The 14,568-nt window shown below is 40.3% G+C and overlaps 15 non-coding genes across 15 annotated transcripts; all 15 read right to left on the reverse strand.

Moving 5' to 3' along the window:
* Positions 1-7,864: 7,864 nt before the first annotated feature.
* Positions 7,865-7,936, reverse strand: TRNAH-GUG (transfer RNA histidin (anticodon GUG)). Its single transcript has one exon. It is a non-coding gene; the product is annotated as a tRNA-His (tRNA).
* Positions 7,937-7,944: 8 nt separating this feature from the next.
* On the reverse strand, positions 7,945-8,017 carry TRNAR-ACG (transfer RNA arginine (anticodon ACG)). The gene has a single exon. It is a non-coding gene; the product is annotated as a tRNA-Arg (tRNA).
* Positions 8,018-8,520: 503 nt separating this feature from the next.
* On the reverse strand, positions 8,521-8,593 carry TRNAR-ACG (transfer RNA arginine (anticodon ACG)). The gene has a single exon. It is a non-coding gene; the product is annotated as a tRNA-Arg (tRNA).
* A 636-nt stretch (positions 8,594-9,229) lies between these two features.
* Positions 9,230-9,301, reverse strand: TRNAH-GUG (transfer RNA histidin (anticodon GUG)). Its single transcript has one exon. It is a non-coding gene; the product is annotated as a tRNA-His (tRNA).
* An 8-nt stretch (positions 9,302-9,309) lies between these two features.
* On the reverse strand, positions 9,310-9,382 carry TRNAR-ACG (transfer RNA arginine (anticodon ACG)). Its single transcript has one exon. It is a non-coding gene; the product is annotated as a tRNA-Arg (tRNA).
* Positions 9,383-9,805: 423 nt separating this feature from the next.
* TRNAH-GUG (transfer RNA histidin (anticodon GUG)) lies at positions 9,806-9,877 on the reverse strand. Its single transcript has one exon. It is a non-coding gene; the product is annotated as a tRNA-His (tRNA).
* A 1,505-nt stretch (positions 9,878-11,382) lies between these two features.
* On the reverse strand, positions 11,383-11,455 carry TRNAR-ACG (transfer RNA arginine (anticodon ACG)). Its single transcript has one exon. It is a non-coding gene; the product is annotated as a tRNA-Arg (tRNA).
* Positions 11,456-11,878: 423 nt separating this feature from the next.
* TRNAH-GUG (transfer RNA histidin (anticodon GUG)) lies at positions 11,879-11,950 on the reverse strand. The gene has a single exon. It is a non-coding gene; the product is annotated as a tRNA-His (tRNA).
* Positions 11,951-11,958: 8 nt separating this feature from the next.
* On the reverse strand, positions 11,959-12,031 carry TRNAR-ACG (transfer RNA arginine (anticodon ACG)). Its single transcript has one exon. It is a non-coding gene; the product is annotated as a tRNA-Arg (tRNA).
* A 642-nt stretch (positions 12,032-12,673) lies between these two features.
* TRNAH-GUG (transfer RNA histidin (anticodon GUG)) lies at positions 12,674-12,745 on the reverse strand. The gene has a single exon. It is a non-coding gene; the product is annotated as a tRNA-His (tRNA).
* An 8-nt stretch (positions 12,746-12,753) lies between these two features.
* TRNAR-ACG (transfer RNA arginine (anticodon ACG)) lies at positions 12,754-12,826 on the reverse strand. The gene has a single exon. It is a non-coding gene; the product is annotated as a tRNA-Arg (tRNA).
* A 642-nt stretch (positions 12,827-13,468) lies between these two features.
* Positions 13,469-13,540, reverse strand: TRNAH-GUG (transfer RNA histidin (anticodon GUG)). Its single transcript has one exon. It is a non-coding gene; the product is annotated as a tRNA-His (tRNA).
* Positions 13,541-13,548: 8 nt separating this feature from the next.
* On the reverse strand, positions 13,549-13,621 carry TRNAR-ACG (transfer RNA arginine (anticodon ACG)). The gene has a single exon. It is a non-coding gene; the product is annotated as a tRNA-Arg (tRNA).
* A 423-nt stretch (positions 13,622-14,044) lies between these two features.
* Positions 14,045-14,116, reverse strand: TRNAH-GUG (transfer RNA histidin (anticodon GUG)). Its single transcript has one exon. It is a non-coding gene; the product is annotated as a tRNA-His (tRNA).
* An 8-nt stretch (positions 14,117-14,124) lies between these two features.
* TRNAR-ACG (transfer RNA arginine (anticodon ACG)) lies at positions 14,125-14,197 on the reverse strand. Its single transcript has one exon. It is a non-coding gene; the product is annotated as a tRNA-Arg (tRNA).
* Between the last annotated feature and the right edge of the window lie 371 nt (positions 14,198-14,568).

Here is a 14,568-nt window from a genome sequence, read left to right on the forward strand (position 1 = left end):
TAACACATATTAGTCATGTATAAACATTTATTCGACATCAATTAAAACATTAAAAAATGAACATTTTTAAGAGAATTCTCTGAATCACCAATGGGAATTGGGTATGGGCAATTGGAGGGATAATGCTCCAGAGGGTGAAAAATTTAATCAGCACAGATGCACCTGTAGTGGCGGATAGTTACCAAATTGTGTTCTGCAGTCTCTCTCCTATATACTGGGGAGGAGGAAGGAAACAGTCCCGGCAGAATATCCAGCGAGTAGCGGATCCAGATTCACTCAGAAAGACCACAAAGAGTTATTTTCGGGTTTTTGGGATAACCCAGGTGTGTCTTTGTATTGAAGAAGTAGCTGAGACTGTGGATACCTTGAATCATTTAGCTGGTCCGGGTAGATGAATAAAGTGCAGATGCAGACTTGGATAAGTAAAGTGCAGATGCAGGTGATGCTGATGTCAGCTCAACGCGTTTCGACGTGTTGGCACGTCTTCTTCAGGAGCAATGATGACTAGTATGTCAGGGGAAGCTCTATATATACCCTGAGTTAATTAGGGGGGTGTTGCCCGGATAGAGTGGGTGGTGATTTTATTCCCAGTTATTTGAACACAGTAAATACATATAAAAACAATTGATTCAATATAAGTAAAATTAGTAAAAAAACTAGTATGCACAGGAGTATAGGTATCTAATAATAATTCATTAAATAACAACCTCAACAGCAGTATTGTACGTTTTTGTATTGCAAAAAACTCAATAAAGTTTCAAGTCACGTGACCGGAGCAGGTCACGTGATATACACAGTAAAGAAGAAGTTTTTATAAGTAGTAATCTACAGCTTTTAGAGATAGGTTAGTTACCTTCTAAGTATTGTGGGACAGTGCACGGAGGGCAGGGAGTCTCAAAACGCTGAATCTATGTGTCGTTGATACGGCCGTTGTTTTTGGATGTTATGACCAGCGGAAATGACGTGGGTCAGGGCTGAGGTGCGCCGCTGAAGTTCTTCCCCGCTGTTGATTAGCGGAAGTGACGTGGGTCAGGGCTGAGGTGCGCCATTGAAGTTATTCCCCGCTGTTGGTTAGCGGAACTCATATATAACAAGGCGGAAGTGCATCGCCAAAGGACTTCCCCGTTATGGTTGGCGGAAGTCTGCACAGTTCAGCGTGTGGATGGCATCTTATAGATAGCTGAATCGTGCAGCATGATTGTCAGAGATATGTGTGTTTTGACATATAATAGACATTGATATATATACATTTTGATACGCTCAAAACAAGTCTGAGTGTATTCTAAGAGGACATAAACAAACAAATACACAGTTGAGTAATTTGTTTGACCTGCTATTCGTGCACTGTTCTTTCATTATTATTATTGTTATTATGATAGGAGATGGACACCAGAGATAGTTGGTCAGATTAGTATTATTAATAGAGGTCTATATCTGCTGAGCAGATATAGAGTAATAATTTCTCATTGAATAGATATCTATGAAGAGACCAGTAAATAAATAAATACATAAATGAAAATATATAAAAATACAAATATATATAAAAATATATGAATAAAATAATGAAAAAATTATGATGGTATGAACAGAAGACAGACACAGAAAGCATGATGAATATCTGGATTGGTAATAAGTATTATTCGAATGAGGTAGTAAAACAATAATGAGTATGGTCTACTTAAATTATACAATTACATAGAAATTAGTTCAATCTAAGACATTATATATTATGGACAGTATAAGGACTTATTATTAGGGATTACTCTATATGTAGTCACAATATGGTAATATAACGTTTGGGGTCATAGATTACCTCTAAGGATATGGGTATATTTGTAGATGTAATCAAATAATCAGCATATGGATGTATATTTATAATACACTATTGAGTTCGAGTGCCTCGTTTAATCCATCCGGAAATAAACAATTTAATTTAAAGGTCCAGTATACCTCCTGGCGACATAGGGTGTTATATCTGTCCCCACCTCTTGAGGAAACGGGAATGTGTTCAAGTCCAATTATTTGTAAATCTTTGGGATTTTTGTTATGTGTTAGTAAAAAATGTTTAGGGACACTATGACTCGTTAGGCCTTTCATGATGTTACGGCGATGTTCCATAAACCTTATCTTCAAAGGGCGGGTGGTCCGGCCTACGTATTTTAGGCCACAAGTGCAGGAAAGAAGATAGATTACATAGTTGCTATCGCAATTAATGAAATTTCTAATGGAGAATGTTTCATTCTCATGTGTAATTTGAGTAGTTCTTCTTGGAGTGTGGTTGCACATTGTGCATCTGTTTTTACCACACTTGTAGAAACCTGCTGGTCTAGAGACCAACCAGGAATCTGGAGTATCTCCTTCTTGCTCTTTGGTGGGCCTCAAGTGGCTAGGGGCTAGAATCGTTTTCAGGGATCTATTCTTTTTGTATATAATAAACATCCACCTATCTCTATCTCTCCTTTCTAATCTTATTAGCTGGGGACATATCACCTAATCCAGGCCCCAACCACCTGACCCACCCAGATTTAATGGCTTCTAAGCCTAGAAATTCAGCTAACCTCATAAATATCACATGCCTCCCACCACACACCAAACAACTTACATGTGCCCTATTGAATGCACGCTCTGTTTGCAATAAATTAACATCCATCCATGACCTCTTCATCTCCCACAACTTCAATCTGATGGCAATTACAGAAACCTGGCTCACACAATCAGACACGGTCTCGCCTGCAGCACTGTCACATGGTGGTTTCCACTTCACTCACACCTCTAGGCCTGGTAACTGTAAAGGAGGTGGAGTTGGTATATTACTGTCACAAGACTTCACATACTCAGTTCTCCCACCAGTTCCTTCACTCACATTTACATCATTTGAAGTACACTCCATTAGGGTTTTTTCCCCTTTCTCTCTGCGTGTTGCTGCTATCTATCGTCCACCTGGGCTTCCCAAATCTAAATTTCTGGAAGAATTCTCTGCCTGGCTCCCCCATTTCTTATCCTCTGACATCTCCACTATCATCCTGGGTGACTTCAACATTGCTATTGACAGTCCACCATCTCTGCATGCCTCCAAACTCCTCTCTCTAACCTCCTCTCTTGGCCTCTCCCAGTGGTCCGACGCCGCTACTCATGAGGAAGGCCACTGCCTTGACCTCGTTTTCACCAGGCTGTGCTCAGTCTCTGATTTTACTAACACTCCCTTCCCTCTCTCTGATCACAATCTCATTACTCTCTCACTCTCCTCCATTACCTCAAGCTCACTGACACAGAAATCATGCAAGCCTACTCTAACCCGCAGAAATACTAATGCTATTAATTTTCCACAACTTTCCACCTCCCTGCAACAACAGCTCTCACTAATTTCTACATTTACCTCTCCTGACTCTGCTGTTTCCCACCTCTACGAGACTCTTGAAACAGCCCTTGATGAAGTGGCTCCAGCTACCCATTATACCCCACGTAGGCTTAGATGCCAACCGTGGCACTCCAACACAACAAGACAACTACGAAATCAGTCACGTAAAGTTGAACGCCAATGGCGTAAATCTCGTAATATTACTGATTTCCTCACATATAAGACTAGCTACCACTCCTACTGCAATGCTTTGGACACGGCCAAACAAACATACTACCAATCTCTCATCTCTTCTCATGCCACCAACCCTAGGCGACTTTTTAACACATTTAAGTCTCTTCTGTACCCTCCCCCTCCTCCCCCACCGGCTACCATCAGTGCACAAGAACTTGCCTCCTACTTTAAGGACAAGATTGATAACATCCGAGATGAAATGGTATGCTCCACAATCTCTAACCCTCTTTCTGCCACACCTGAACCCTCTGGCACTTTCTCTTCGTTTGAGCCCACAAATGAAAAGGAAGTATCCGCACTCTTCTTATCCTCCTACTCTACTACCTCTCCTCTTGATCCTATACCTGCACAAGTCATTAAAAATCTATCTCCTGTGCTTATTCCAACCTTAACTAAAATCTGCAATCTCTCTCTTGCTACTGGTACTTTTCCGTCTCTGCTCAAACATGCACTGATTACTCCCATTCTGAAAAAACACAATTCTGACCCTAACTCTCTCTCTAACTATCGTCCTATCTCTCAGCTCCCATGCCTCTCCAAGCTACTTGAGAGACTTGTCTACTCTCGCCTAACAAACTTTCTAAACTCCAACACCCTATTAGACCCGCTTCAGTCAGGCTTTCGCTCTCAACACTCCACTGAGACAGCACTGACTAAAGTGGTTAATGATCTGGTAACAGCTAAGTCTAAAGGCCATTACTCACTGCTTATTCTTCTAGATCTTTCTGCTGCGTTTGACACTGTGGATCACACTCTCCTTTTACAAACACTACACTCCCTAGGTCTTAATGATACAGCCCTTTCCTGGTTCACATCTTACCTATCTGATCGCTCTTTCACTGTTCGCTTCTCTGACTCTACTTCCTCTTCACTACCTCTGTCAGTCGGAGTTCCGCAAGGCTCAGTCTTAGGTCCTCTGCTTTTCTCAATCTATACCTCCTCGCTTGGCAAACTAATCAGCTCCTTCGGATTTCAGTATCACTTATATGCGGATGATACTCAAATCTATCTATCAACCCCAGAGTTGTCACCAGTGGTTTTGGGCCGAGTCTCTGAATGTCTCTCTGCCATCTCACTTTGGATGTCTTCTCGCCAACTCAAACTCAATATTTCCAAAACTGAATTACTTATATTCCCGCCAACTAAGAACAGTTACCATCCTGATATCTCCATCACTGTTGACAACTCGACAATCTACCCTACCCAACAAGCTCGTTGCTTAGGGGTCACCCTCGACTCTGACCTGTCCTTTGTTCCCCACATTCAATCTGTCTCCAAATCATGTTACATGCATCTAAAAAACATATCCAAAATACGACCGTATCTCACACAAGACACTACTAAATCTCTTATCCATGCACTCATTATATCCCGCATTGATTATTGCAATAGTCTCCTAACTGGACTTCCCAAGAACAGACTCTCACCACTGCAATCCATTTTAAATGCTGCTGCTAGGCTGATCTTCCTTGCAAGACGCTCATCGTCTGCTGATCCGCTCTGCCAGTCCCTCCATTGGTTGCCTGTATATTACCGTATTCAATATAAAACACTTCTACTTGCATATAAAGCTATTAACCATACTGCACCAGCATATATCTCTGCACTTATCACACAATATCTCCCATCTCGACCACTCCGCTCTGCACAAGATTTGCGTCTCTCATCTGAGCGGATCACTAGCTCCCATTCACTATTACAGGACTTTCATCGGGCTGCTCCCATCCTATGGAATGCCCTTCCATGCACAATTAGACTCTCCGCTAGCCTCCAAACTTTCAAGCGTTCCCTGAAAACTCACCTCTTCAGGCAAGCCTATCATATTTAAGTTCTACACGCATAACCCTCTGAGGCACTTATGTATTATATAGCTTCCCTTCTGGACTTGTAACTTGTTGGGACTGCTATGCTATTACTGGTGCCTGTCCTTGTGTTTCCCTCCTATATCCCTATAGATTGTAAGCTTGCAGCAGGGCCCTCCTACCTCCATGTCTGTCTGTTGTTACCCAGTTTGTTTTATCACTGTTTACTATTGTAAAGCGCAACGGAATCTGCTGCGCTATATAAGAAACTGCAAATAAATAAATAAATAAATATATAATAGAAGGTTTGTCTGGAAGGATTTCTCTCAGAATTCTATCGTGTTTAAGAATACTATAATTTTTATTAATTATCTGTTTAATTTGGAAATGTGACTTATTATATTTACAAATGAAGGCCATTTCATGATCTTTCTTAGAGCATTTTTTAGAGGTATTTGTTAGAAGGGCCTCTCTATCCATTTGTTGTACTGTTTTAAGGGCATCTTGTAGGAGGGGGTCTGGATATCCTCTCTGTCTGAAGGCATTAAGGATTTCTGAGGCTTGTATGTTGAAAGTTTCTATTGAGGAACAGTTGCGGCGTATGCGCATCAACTGACCTTTCGGTATGTTTACTTTCCACGATTTGTGGTGAGAACTATTAAAATGAAGGTATGAGTGAGTATCTACTGATTTAGTAAAATTGGCAGTGGTGATCAGTGAATCTACAATTTTCAGGGAAATATCCAGAAAATCAATATGTGAGGTATTAAAATTGGAAGTGAAAGAAAGATTAAACGAATTCTCATTAAGTGATGTGACAAAGTGATGTGCTGAACTTAAATCACCATCCCAAATTATAAATAGATCATCAATATAACGGCCATAGAAGACCAGATTCGCGCCAAAGTCGCCGCCCCACACATGGGTGTCCTCGAACTCGCCCATGTATAGGTTGGCATAACTTGGCGCAAATCTGGTCCCCATGGCCGTGCCCATCACCTGGAGATAATGTGTGTTGGAGAACAAAAAATAATTGTGAGTCAAAATAAATAAAATAGAAGAGATAATAAACGATTGTTGGTCCCAAGTCAGGTCACTATCTCTCCTTAGTTTATTGGTAAGGTGTTTAATACCAAGTTCATGGGGTATGTTGGTATAGAGAGATTTTACATCAAGGGTCATAAAAGCATATGAGTCTTTCCACAAGATGTTTTGGATTCTCTGAAGGAAGTGTGTTGTATCCTTCAGGTGTGACCTGAGCATGGGAACAAGAGGTTGTAAATAAAAATCCACATAATGTGATAAGTTAGAAGTGAGGGAGCCTATACCGGAAATAATAGGACGACCCGGGGGTGTGGTTAGTGACTTGTGAATTTTGGGAAGGTGATAGTAAGTGGGTGTGATGGGATGGGGATTATACAGAAATTGCCAGGTTTCATTGGAGATAATGTCATTTGTACATGCCTCATCTAGAAGTTGTTTGTATTCCGTTAGGAATAGTGATGTGGGATCTATTTTCAAAATTTTGTAAAATGAAATATCATTTAGTTGATTGTAGGCCTCCTTAAGATAGTCTCTCTTATCTTGGACTACCAGACCCCCCCCTTTGTCTGCCTCTTTTATAATTATGGAGGTGTCTGAAGTAAGGGTTTTTAATGCTCTTTTTTCGGCACGGGATAGATTAGAATTATAAGAGTTTTTGCTTGAGTTTTGTTTGCACAAATCCTTAAAGTCTGAAAGTGTGACCTTATAAAACGTCTCTATATTGGCACTTTTCGCAGAAATGGGAAAGAATTCTGACTTTCTTTTAAAGGTTTTGGATGACATATCATAAACTTTAATAGTGGGTGATTTGTCAATATCTGGATTATTTTCAGAGAGAAGTTCCTGTAAGGTTATTAATGCTGGATCATCTGAGGCATCAAGGACAATGGGCATGCTGTTATCTAAATCTTGGGCTGAGTTTTTATTTGCAAAGTACCTTTTGCGACAAAGAGTGCGGATATACCTATTTAGTTCCACATATAATTCGAAGATATTCGGATCATTGCAAGGAACATATTTTAAACCTTTCGCTAATAGTGATAATTCATCTTTACTTAGATCTTTGGATGAAATATTAAATACATTTTTATGAGAGTCCGGGGTATTATTGGAACTAATTAGGTTCTTTTGTTGTTTTTTTTGTGATTGTACCCCTCCTCTGGTACCTCTTGGCTTTTTGCCCTTGGTCTTTTTGGGGTCCCTTGATATTGGGGGGGGTAATGTGTTTCCCAATGGTTGGGTCTGGGGCGTTCCTCTTGAAAATCCCGTTGGGGTGAGTTGTTCTGCCCCCTGGACCAGTTATGTTTATCTTTGGGTCTAGCTCCCTCGTCTCTACGTTGGTGGGAGTATGAACTGTGTGGGGATTCTATGGGTCTGTCATATTTAAGTAAGAAAGCGACTTATGAGCAAGAAAAAAAACACTAAATGCCGTGACCCGGATTCGAACCGGGGTTGCTGCGGCCACAACGCAGAGTACTAACCACTATACGATCACGGCAACGAAGACGAGCCAGGTAGGAATCGAACCTACAATCTTCTGATCCGTAGTCAGACGCGTTATCCGTTGCGCCACTGGCCCAGGTGACATACGGTAAGTTTAGTGTCCTATCTGTTTTTGAATCTAGTTTTGGATTTTAGAGTTCTTTTTAGTATATACTGTACAGAATGAATTTGAAAGAGTTACCTATGCACTTGCTCCAGGGCTAGTTTCCTGTTAACATTGCAAGACAATTTTCTTATTACTGCAAAAACATCTTTTCAGTGTGTGATGAACTTGCTAAGCCTCAAGATTTTAATTTCCAGAATTCAGGAATCGATGTCAAATTTGAATTCTTTCAAAAGAATGTTTCACAGACAAATAAATCAAAGCATGTAAAGATAGCTTCACAAAAAGCATTAAAGACAAATTGTGCAAGGGCATTCAAAGAATCTGCTTAATTTCTACAATTGTCCAAACCTTTAAGTAAGAAAGCGACTTATGAGCAAGAAAAAAAACACTAAATGCCGTGACCCGGATTCGAACCGAGGTTGCTGCGGCCACAACGCAGAGTACTAACCACTATACGATCACTGCAACGAAGACGAGCCAGGTAGGAATCGAACCTACAATCTTCTGATCCGTAGTCAGACGCGTTATCCGTTGCGCCACTGGCCCAGGTGACATACGCTAAGTTTAGTGTCCTATCTGTTTTTGAACCTAGTTTTGGATTTTAGAGTTCTTTTAAGTATATACTGTACAGAATGAATTTGAAAGAGTTACCTATGCACTTGCTCCAGGGCTAGTTTCCTGTTAACATTGCAAGACAATTTTCTTATTACTGCAAAAACATCTTTTCAGTGTGTGATGAACTTGCTAAGCCTCAAGATTTTAATTTCCAGAATTCAGGAATCGATGTCAAATTTGAATTCTTTCAAAAGAATGTTTCACAGACAAATAAATCAAAGCATGTAAAGATAGCTTCACAAAAAGCATTAAAGACAAATTGTGCAAGTGCATTCAAAGAATCTGCTTAATTTCTAAAATTGTCCAAACCTTGAAGTAAGGAAGCGACCTTTCAGCAGGAAAAAAAACACTAAATGCCGTGACCCGGATTCGAACCGGGGTTGCTGCGGCCACAACGCAGAGTACTAACCACTATACGATCAAATAAATCAAAGCATGTAAAGATAGCTTCACAAAAAGCATTAAAGACAAATTGTGCAAGGGCATTCAAAGAATCTGCTTAATTTCTACAATTGTCCAAACCTTTAAGTAAGAAAGCGACTTATGAGCAAGAAAAAAAACACTAAATGCCATGACCCGGATTCGAACCGGGGTTGCTGCGGCCACAACGCAGAGTACTAACCACTATACGATCACGGCAACGAAGACGAGCCAGGTAGGAATCGAACCTACAATCTTCTGATCCGTAGTCAGACGCGTTATCCGTTGCGCCACTGGCCCAGGTGACATACAGTAAGTTTAGTGTCCTATCTGTTTTTGAATCTAGTTTTGGATTTTAGAGTTCTTTTTAGTATATACTGTACAGAATGAATTTGAAAGAGTTACCTATGCACTTGCTCCAGGGCTAGTTTCCTGTTAACATTGCAAGACAATTTTCTTATTACTGCAAAAACATCTTTTCAGTGTGTAATGAACTTGCTAAGCCTCAAGATTTTAATTTCCAGAATTCAGGAATCGATGTCAAATTTGAATTCTTTCAAAAGAATGTTTCAGAGACAAATAAATCAAAGCATGTAAAGATAGCTTCACAAAAAGCATTAAAGACAAATTGTGCAAGGGCATTCAAAGAATCTGCTTAATTTCTACAATTGTCCAAACCTTTAAGTAAGAAAGCGACTTATGAGCAAGAAAAAAAACACTAAATGCCGTGACCCGGATTCGAACCGGGGTTGCTGCGGCCACAACGCAGAGTACTAACCACTATACGATCACGGCAACGAAGACGAGCCAGTTGGGAATCGAACCTACAATCTTCTGATCCGTAGTCAGACGCGTTATCCGTTGCGCCACTGGCCCAGGTGACATACGATAAGTTTAGTGTCCTATCTGTTTTTGAATCTAGTTTTGGATTTTAGAGTTCTTTTTAGTATATACTGTACAGAATGAATTTGAAAGAGTTACCTATGCACTTGCTCCAGGGCTAGTTTCCTGTTAACATTGCAAGACAATTTTCTTATTACTGCAAAAACATCTTTTCAGTGTGTGATGAACTTGCTAAGCCTCAAGATTTTAATTTCCAGAATTCAGGAATCGATGTCAAATTTGAATTCTTTCAAAAGAATGTTTCAGAGACAAATAAATCAAAGCATGTAAAGATAGCTACACAAAAAGCATTAAAGACAAATTGTGCAAGGGCATTCAAAGAATCTGCTTAATTTCTACAATTGTCCAAACCTTTAAGTAAGAAAGCGACTTATGAGCAAGAAAAAAAGCACTAAATGCCGTGACCCGGATTCGAACCGGGGTTGCTGCGGCCACAACGCAGAGTACTAACGGCAACAAAGAAGAGCCAGGTAGGAATCGAACCTCAAGATTTTAATTTCCTCAAGATTTTAATTTCCAGAATTCAGGAATCGGGTACTTGTGAGTTATCTGGACGCCCGATTTTTTGATTGTATGCCTTAAGTTAAGGCATACAATCAGATGCGATGCGATGCGATATCGCATCGCATCGCATCGCATGCGACCATCGGATGCGATGACCCGATTTTTCCATAGGAATCAATGTTAAAATGATTCCTATGGAAAAAGGGGTCCTTTTCATACCCCTACTATCCAAGTGGGCATGGAGTTGGATATAAACCTGTGGCGAGCGTAGCGAGCCACCGAGCCCGAAGCGTGGCGAGCGAAGCGAGCCCCGCGAGGGGACAGTATTCCGTGTCCCCTCGCGGGGCTCGCTACGCTCGCCACGCTTCGGGCTCGGTGGCTCGCTACGCTCGCCACAGGTTTATATCCTACTCCATGCCCACTTGGATAGTAGGGGTATGAAAAGGACCCCTTTTTCCCATTGAATTCCATGTTAAAATGGACTCAGTCCATTTTAACATTGATTCCTATGGAAAAATCGGGTCATCGCATCGCATCGCATCGCATCGCATCCGATGGTCGCATGCGATGCGATGCGATGTGCCCGATCCGACCCGATTTTGAAATCGGGCGTCCGGATAACTCACAAGTACCAGGAATCGATGTCAAATTTGAATTCTTTCAAAAGAATGTTTCAGAGACAAATAAATCAAAGCATGTAAAGATAGCTACACAAAAAGCATTAAAGACAAATTGTGCAAGGGCATTCAAAGAATCTGCTTAATTTCTACAATTGTCCAAACCTTTAAGTAAGAAAGCGACTTATGAGCAAGAAAAAAAACACTAAATGCCGTGACCCGGATTCGAACCGGGGTTGCTGCGGCCACAACGCAGAGTACTAACGGCAACAAAGAAGAGCCAGGTAGGAATCGAACCTACAATCTTCTGATCCGTAGTCAGACGCGTTATCCGTTGCGCCACTGGCCCAGGTGACATACGGTAAGTTTAGTGTCCTATCTGTTTTTGAATCTAGTTTTGGATTTTAGAGTTCTTTTTAGTATATACTGTACAGAATGAATTTGAAAGAGTTACCTATGCACTTGCTCCAGGGCTAGTTTCCTGTTAACATTGCAAGACAATTTTCTTATTACTGCAAAAACATCTTTTCAGTGTGTGATGAACTTGCTAAGCCTCAAGATTTTAATTTCCAGAATTCAGGAATCGATGTCAAATTTGAATTCTTTCAAAAGAATGTTTCAGAGACAAATAAATCAAAGCATGTAAAGATAGCTTCACAAAAAGCATTAAAGACAAATTGTGCAAGGGCATTCAAAGAATCTGCTTAATTTCTACAATTGTCCAAACCTTTAAGTAAGAAAGCGACTTATGAGCAAGAAAAAAAACACTAAATGCCGTGACCCGGATTCGAACCGAGGTTGCTGCGGCCACAACGCAGAGTACTAACCACTATACGATCACGGCAACGAAGACGAGCCAGGTAGGAATCGAACCTACAATCTTCTGATCCGTAGTCAGACGCGTTATCCGTTGCGCCACTGGCCCAGGTGACATATGCTAAGTTTAGTGTCCTATCTGTTTTTGAACCTAGTTTTGGATTTTAGAGTTCTTTTAAGTATATACTGTACAGAATGAATTTGAAAGAGTTACCTATGCACTTGCTCCAGGGCTAGTTTCCTGTTAACATTGCAAGACAATTTTCTTATTACTGCAAAAACATCTTTTCAGTGTGTGATGAACTTGCTAAGACAAAGCCTCAAGATTTTAATTTCCAGAATTCAGTAATTGATGTCAAATTTGAATTCTTTCAAAAGAATGTTTCACAGACAAATAAATCAAAGCATGTAAAGATAGCTTCACAAAAAGCATTAAAGACAAATTGTGCAAGTGCATTCAAAGAATCTGCTTAATTTCTAAAATTGTCCAAACCTTGAAGTAAGGAAGCGACCTTTCAGCAGGAAAAAAAACACTAAATGCCGTGACCCGGATTCGAACCGGGGTTGCTGCGGCCACAACGCAGAGTACTAACCACTATACGATCAAATAAATCAAAGCATGTAAAGATAGCTTCACAAAAAGCATTAAAGACAAATTGTGCAAGGGCATTCAAAGAATCTGCTTAATTTCTACAATTGTCCAAACCTTTAAGTAAGAAAGCGACTTATGAGCAAGAAAAACAACACTAAATGCCGTGACCCGGATTCGAACCGGGGTTGCTGCGGCCACAACGCAGAGTACTAACCACTATACGATCACGGCAACGAAGACGAGCCAGGTAGGAATCGAACCTACAATCTTCTGATCCGTAGCCAGACGCGATATCCGTTGCGCCACTGGCCCAGGTGACATATGCTAAGTTTAGTGTCCTATCTGTTTTTGAACCTAGTTTTGGATTTTAGAGTTCTTTTAAGTATATACTGTACAGAATGAATTTGAAAGAGTTACCTATGCACTTGCTCCAGGGCTAGTTTCCTGTTAACATTGCAAGACAATTTTCTTATTACTGCAAAAACATCTTTTCAGTGTGTGATGAACTTGCTAAGACAAAGCCTCAAGATTTTAATTTCCAGAATTCAGTAATTGATGTCAAATTTGAATTCTTTCAAAAGAATGTTTCACAGACAAATAAATCAAAGCATGTAAAGATAGCTTCACAAAAAGCATTAAAGACAAATTGTGCAAGTGCATTCAAAGAATCTGCTTAATTTCTAAAATTGTCCAAACCTTGAAGTAAGGAAGCGACCTTTCAGCAGGAAAAAAAACACTAAATGCCGTGACCCGGATTCGAACCGGGGTTGCTGCGGCCACAACGCAGAGTACTAACCACTATACGATCAAATAAATCAAAGCATGTAAAGATAGCTTCACAAAAAGCATTAAAGACAAATTGTGCAAGGGCATTCAAAGAATCTGCTTAATTTCTACAATTGTCCAAACCTTTAAGTAAGAAAGCGACTTATGAGCAAGAAAAACAACACTAAATGCCGTGACCCGGATTCGAACCGGGGTTGCTGCGGCCACAACGCAGAGTACTAACCACTATACGATCACGGCAACGAAGACGAGCCAGGTAGGAATCGAACCTACAATCTTCTGATCCGTAGCCAGACGCGATATCCGTTGCGCCACTGGCCCAGGTGACATATGCTAAGTTTAGTGTCCTATCTGTTTTTGAATCTAGTTTTGGATTTTAGAGTTCTTTTTAGTATATACTGTACAGAATGAATTTGAAAGAGTTACCTATGCACTTGCTCCAGGGCTAGTTTCCTGTTAACATTGCAAGACAATTTTCTTATTACTGCAAAAACATCTTTTCAGTGTGTGATGAACTTGCTAAGCCTCAAGATTTTAATTTCCAGAATTCAGGAATCGATGTCAAATTTGAATTCTTTCAAAAGAATGTTTCAGAGACAAATAAATCAAAGCATGTAAAGATAGCTTCACAAAAAGCATTAAAGACAAATTGTGCAAGGGCATTCAAAGAATCTGCTTAATTTCTACAATTGTCCAAACCTTTAAGTAAGAAAGCGACTTATGAGCAAGAAAAAAAACACTAAATGCCGTGACCCGGATTCGAACCGGGGTTGCTGCGGCCACAACGCAGAGTACTAACCACTATACGATCACGGCAACGAAGACGAGCCAGGTAGGAATCGAACCTACAATCTTCTGATCCGTAGTCAGACGCGTTATCCGTTGCGCCACTGGCCCAGGTGACATACGGTAAGTTTAGTATCCTATCTGTTTTTGAATCTAGTTTTGGATTTTAGAGTTCTTTTTAGTATATACTGTACAGAATGAATTTGAAAGAGTTACCTATGCACTTGCTCCAGGGCTAGTTTCCTGTTAACATTGCAAGACAATTTTCTTATTACTGCAAAAACATCTTTTCAGTGTGTGATGAACTTGCTAAGCCTCAAGATTTTAATTTTCAGAATTCAGGAATCGATGTCAAATTTGAATTCTTTCAAAAGAATGTTTCAGAGACAAATAAATCAAAGCATGTAAAGATAGCTACACAAAAAGCATTAAAGACAAATTGTGCAAGGGCATTCAAAGAATCTGCTTAATTTCTACAATTG

This window comes from Crinia signifera, chromosome 4 (assembly GCF_055691185.1).
Source record: "Crinia signifera chromosome 4, ASM5569118v1, whole genome shotgun sequence".
Lineage (NCBI taxonomy): Eukaryota > Metazoa > Chordata > Amphibia > Anura > Myobatrachidae > Crinia > Crinia signifera.